Genomic DNA, 6,131 nt, shown 5'->3' on the forward strand with positions numbered 1-6,131 from the left:
CCAGAGACAAGACTACATAAAATAAAATAAAATAAAATGTATCATCTATTGTGAGCTTGAAGGGCATTAACTCTGGGTTAAAAGATGTGAGAAGATGTCCTTTTGGCAGATGATATTCATAGACAGAATTAAATCAAATCCTTGATCATAAATAAGATCCTCAAATATTTAGATCATCCACCAACATCATCTGCAGTTGTACACATACACACACACACGCAGATACACATCATTTAAAAGCGGAGCAAAGCAAGCAAAGTGGCTGTACCGAGTATGTACATCACACACAAACACACACAAAACACTAAACACACACACAAGAAGATTGCTATGGCAACGGGAAGATGCTGAGAAGATGCTTGCCAGATCATGCATGTTCGAATGCCGAGAATTCCTCCCCTATACAGGCGGTGCGCTCGGGTGCAATTAACTCACGATTTCGTTTTGATTTGACCTTGCTTTTCTATTGAATAAACACGTTGTTTACGTGAAACCGCTGGGAAAGTGTCGCAGCAAACCTGCCATAACTTTGGCATATGACAATGAATCTTAAAGATCTTTACATTTTTGAAAAGAGGAATAATCATTTAAACTATACATTACATTTTTTTTTGTAATAACGAAGAAAAAATGGGGGCAAAAGGACAAGAAACTTTGTATGAAAAAAAAAAAAAAAGAGTCCGAAATAATGCCTAAAATTACACATTTTTAATAATTGGACAATAACGATATTCGAATATGTTATTGAATAACTATTAAAGAAAATTTCTGTGAAATATCAATTTCATAAACCAATTCGGCCGGATGTGTCTGGTAATGATCCAACATAATGCATTTTCATACCTTCAATACGAGCACCGATCTACCGAGTCGTCCCCACATTACATCGCGGGTGATGACGTCATGCTCAATAGCACAGTCCCACACACTCTAGTTTGTGTTGGCGTTGATCGGTAAAAACGGCTTTCAACATGATTTCGTGGCATAGATTGTAATTGTTGCAATGTTTGAATTAACCCCCAAATTTCTCCAACATTAATAACAAATGTATATTACGGAAATAAAGCTAAATTACACTGATTATCTTAGCTTTACTGTAAATAAGACGGAATAACGTGGCGTCAAACATGTACATTGCCCGTACATTGTCGTGAATATCGTCTGCACCAGCAGTGCACCGCGAGCCCACTATAGCCTGTGTCCATCGTAGGAGCAGTACTCCACCAATACTACTTTAAAATAATAGTAGTTGTATAAGTAGTAGCAGTCGTAGATGTAATAATAATGATAGTAATAATAATATTAATAACAATCATAATAATAATCAAATATTATTTGTAGGGGAATAGCAGGGTATTTCCCGGCAGAAGGGGGGGGGGGGGGGGTTATGCGTAATTCGCCACTCTTCATCCAATTTAAAATAAATGAAGATCCCCCCACCCCCAATAGCAAACCCCTGGGTAATATATCAAAATAATAGATATACTTCATGATTATAATGATGCTGCTGCTTAGATTAATAATGTTAATAATGATAATTAAAAAGTAATAGTAGGCCTACTTATAACAGGGAGGTGTTTTACCCTGCTTATAATAATGATTGTTATTATTATTATTATTATTCATTATAATGGTTATAATAATACTTCGGGTAGGAAGAAGTCAAGGAAAAATATCCCAACAATGAATGACCATGCAAGAAATATATAGGTAGCTAGATACCTAGCTGTAGGCCACCATTTATTGCAATAGCATTAACCCTTTATTACTTGCTTTTTTTTTTTAATGTTAAGTTGACTCAAGCGATGATTGTCTAACATCACTTTGTGATTTAATTTTTTTTTTTTTTTAATGAATTAACCCAAGTCTTTGTTTTGTGAAATAAATTCTGGAACCAACTGAGAAGAAACCCGGAGCCTTTGTCGACACATCCACGCCATTATAAACACTCACTTTAAATTCTGGCACAAAAATCCACATACCACATGCACACTTGCATATACCTTTCTCACAATGATCCATGTACCACCTTCATGTAAATCACTCTCCGATTATATATAGATATCTCTGAATATCATTTCATCATTTACTGCAAAACATTAACCACTCGACCAATGAATAACACAAAACAGCAATTTCATTTTAAAAACAATTCTCAATCTGCATATTATAATTGCCACTTCACTTCAGATACAATAGGCAAGATACTTCCATTATGTAACTTGCATACAAAACAGGAATGCTTCTTTTTTTTCTTCAATGCAATAACACTGTATATTTGTGTTTTAAATGTACTTGTATACTTAACTTAACATGTATACAAAAACGAAAGACTCAAATAAATACTTATATCCATGTCTCACATACTTTTCATTGTACATCTAATACTTCTTCAATAAATATAAAGCTTTGTATAAATAATAAAACAATCTGTTTTGAAAGCCATTACTTTATGTTTACTGTCATCTTTGGTTCAATCATGCGCCAATAACACGCAATTGTTCAAATGTGTACATGAATGAACATTATTGGAAATAAGTGAAATGTGAAAATCTACATGGAGTTCATAACTTGCATAATAATGATGAAGATGCACGTATGACATGGACTAACCAAGTCGAAAATGATTACATGATACATGTAATGTTGTACTATGCAACATCAAATGTAATTAAAAAAGTATGCATATAAATTTGAATATGTAAGGAAACAGGTCTATTGCCAATTATCTGAACTTTTCACTTATTCACAACTTCTAAAACAAATACTTTAAATTGTCTAAGCATTGAAAGCACTATTCTCTGGAACACCAGGAATTAATGTACTAAGTACAAGTTAACCCTATCGTGTGTACCATATTGTAACCAGAGTGCTAGTTTTACACTACTTTCGGGCTTCCTGACTCCCTCACTATGAAATCACCATCCAAACTGAAGAACACTGGTAGCCAATGCTGACATCTTTAAGGGAGCGCCATTCTGCAATAAAATAGAAAAACAATTAATGAATTGAAATTCAATTATATTACAGCAAATAAAGAAAAAAAAAGAGAAATTTACCATGATTTATATTTCACATTCATATGGTTATATATTAACTCTAACATTAGACAGCATAACTTACATACACTACTCTATAACAGACATTACCAAAGTATTATATGATCAAGAGCCAGATTATGGAAAGAACTTCAAAAAATACCTCAAATGGATCTCACAGCTCAGTTAGGCATGATATTCATAAATGATAATTGGGTCAAATTTGGTCTACATGCATGATAATAACCTTCAAGACATTGTGTTTTTCAGCAGTGGCGTAATGAGCCAAAAAAAATTGGAGGGGGAATAACGGAGCTAAAGTTTTGGATATGGTGCATGATTTAAAAAAAAAAAAAAAAAAAAGAGCAAGCGAGAAAAAAAAATCTACATTTTCTAATTTTTAAATAAATAATTCTGTCACAGAATTTTTGGTAGATAATTAGATTTTTCTTTGTCTAATTCTAAAAAGGAAAAAGAGGCAGATATTAGAAGAATTTAAATGCAAATTGTAATGTTGAAAAATACAATGAGGATTTAACCAAAAAATACCCTTTTCATGAAAAATTGGGGGTGTTTTTATTTATCTTGATAATTAGACACTGGATTGAAAAAGACTAGTGTCACCAGGCACTGTGAGAGAAATTTAAAAACAAATGGTACATGTTGTTTCTCAGAATGATTTGACATCACCAAGGAACATTGCCTTTAATGACTTCATGGTGATGAAAAAAATGCCAACTCTACTTAACAGTACATATCTTACCTAGTTGCATGAAGACAAATCTGCTTGGGCACTAGGGTTGGTGAACACTCCACAGAGCCATGGTGGGATGTAGAATCTGTGATCACTCTGAGGGAACGACCAGACAGCTTCAACACTGAATGGAAGAAAGGAAAAATATTGTAAGTGAATAATGAGAGTTAACATGTATAAATATACATAATTACAAGTCTAGTGCTTGACGTGACGTTGTCGGAACGGCAGGAAAATCAGTGCCGTGGCTTGAGACTCCAACCAAATGTGGGAGGGTTGACAGCCATGTCTTACCATGGTAGACTTATAACAAAAACAATTTGGTATTCAAGAATTTCCACATGAAAAATACACACACGTTCTTGCATATTTACCTAAGTACGAGGTCACATCACGTCAGCCTGGCCAGGCTCGGCAGCGGCCGCCAGCAGTGTCGGCCGTTCTTCAATGCTCGACCAATGTGTATCATGCATTAGGACATCTGCCAAGTCATGAAGTTGAGAAGGGGAGCTGGAGGTTACTTGAAGGTAAGGCTACATGAAGGTTTCATGGCCCTGCCTACATATTCTATATGAAAGAAGGTGAAGAAATTATTATTTTTTTTTTGTAGAGATTTGAAGGTAAAACAGGTTAAATATTATTACTAGACTCTACAACATTGCCATTGATAAAGTTTGACTTTAGTTTAGAGTTTAGTAAGTAGGATGAGGTGTCGTGTGTAATACAGCTGCATGCACATGGATTATATGCACTTGAAATTGGGTCGACAATTCATTGGCTCCAAGATTCGTTCATTAATATTGCCGAGACCCGTGAATATGAATCATTGCCATTTATATTACGGTCACTGCAACTCATGAGCTCCGCCGCCGACGGAGCTCCCTGGAGTTACGGTCAATGAAGCTAATGCAGCTGCGCTGCAGAGCAGTAGCACTAAGCCACTATCAGTCAGGCATTATGAATGGCACATACCGGTATGCGTAGCAGATTCGCCAGCTTTTTTTTTTACCTATGAATACCTATTTTTCATGGAAAAGGAATATCAAACATCGATTTATGGAAAAAAAATACTTCATTACAATTGAAATGCGCCCTTACCTTTGTTTCTTTAGAGGGTTTTACAAAGTCAAAGATCCACTCGGCTCGGCTGAAATCAAAACAATACCTCTCGATCACTGCATGCAATCAATGCTAATGCGTGTAGACCTCTAGCGCAGCACTACGTGCTAGGAGGCAGCAATCGCACACATGAATCGTCTATACACAAATTACAAACGAACGTACACAATAAATACGATGCGGTTGATCGGCAAGTTCGACAGTAGACTCACGGTTTAAATTTTTTAATTATTCTTTTTAACATCATTAAGTTAAAAAAAAATTATATTTTACTACTAATTAGGTGTCATCAATCGTCACTGGTATATCTGTTTTGAGTGGAATCAGATGAGTATTGTACAGTGGTGTTTGAAATGTTGAGAATCAATAGCACAGATTTTAATACACAGCCAGGATAGTATGCAGCTATGTGTGCTCACGATCAGCTGTCTGCGTAGGTTTACGTAATTTCGTGTCAATGCGCATGCGCGAGTCTTTGATCGAGCGGTGACGTCGATTTTCTCGTAAGTTTGCTGCTTCTCGGTTTCTGAAAAACACCCCATTCATTTTCCATTGTATCTCCGAAAATAAATGATGGTCACAGCGAAAATTTCGTCACCAGCACCGTAAAGGTCTCATGAATATGCATATTAAGTTTCATGAATAAATAGCCATATGACCAGATGTGTCTGATAATAATCTGAGGGTAGTTTTCGGAGACGACTGAACATGAAATGTTTGATAAAATGATAAATAGATCATCACTTAATACAATTTTTCATATATAGTTCGATATGACCATTTTACATCATTCCTGAGAGTCTGAGCGAAATCCGCCGACGAACAAAGAAGATATGAGAGAGAGAAATTTCGGTGAAAAAGTGAGCTTGGCAACGTGAGTGCTTCGATGACCGTTGAATATTCAAAACGATTTCGGTGTTATCAGTGAGATAATTGGCATGCTCCGCACCGCCTGTATATACCAAGAAAGAGCTGGAATATGGATGAATACTAAGATACAGGAAGCTAAAAAAATCTGACCTTTTTGTCTAATCGCAGCATGGGATATGACGTCACCGTCTTCATTCTTCGCAAAAATCTCAACCCACTTCTCGATACTTTTATGCATCTCTCTCTTGAGAGCAGGAAGGGTGTCTCCTTGATATTCACTGATGTGATTTTAAGGTGAAGTCCTCTTTGATATTAGTTTATTCAATCAAAAGTTTTCATAGAAGCAACAA

The 6,131-nt window shown here is 35.6% G+C and overlaps 1 long non-coding RNA gene across 1 annotated transcript; it reads right to left on the bottom strand.

Annotated features, from left to right (window-relative positions):
* Nucleotides 1–2,135: 2,135 nt before the first annotated feature.
* On the bottom strand, nucleotides 2,136–5,054 carry LOC115929658. Its single transcript, XR_004066642.1, has 4 exons — nucleotides 4,891–5,054; nucleotides 4,167–4,359; nucleotides 3,802–3,916; nucleotides 2,136–2,978 (listed from the first exon to the last, which is right to left on the bottom strand). It is a non-coding gene; the product is annotated as an uncharacterized LOC115929658 (long non-coding RNA).
* Nucleotides 5,055–6,131: the final 1,077 nt, after the last annotated feature.

The sequence above is a fragment of the Strongylocentrotus purpuratus genome, unplaced genomic scaffold, assembly GCF_000002235.5.
Source record: "Strongylocentrotus purpuratus isolate Spur 01 unplaced genomic scaffold, Spur_5.0 spur5_scaffold_5, whole genome shotgun sequence".
Taxonomy (NCBI): domain Eukaryota; kingdom Metazoa; phylum Echinodermata; class Echinoidea; order Camarodonta; family Strongylocentrotidae; genus Strongylocentrotus; species Strongylocentrotus purpuratus.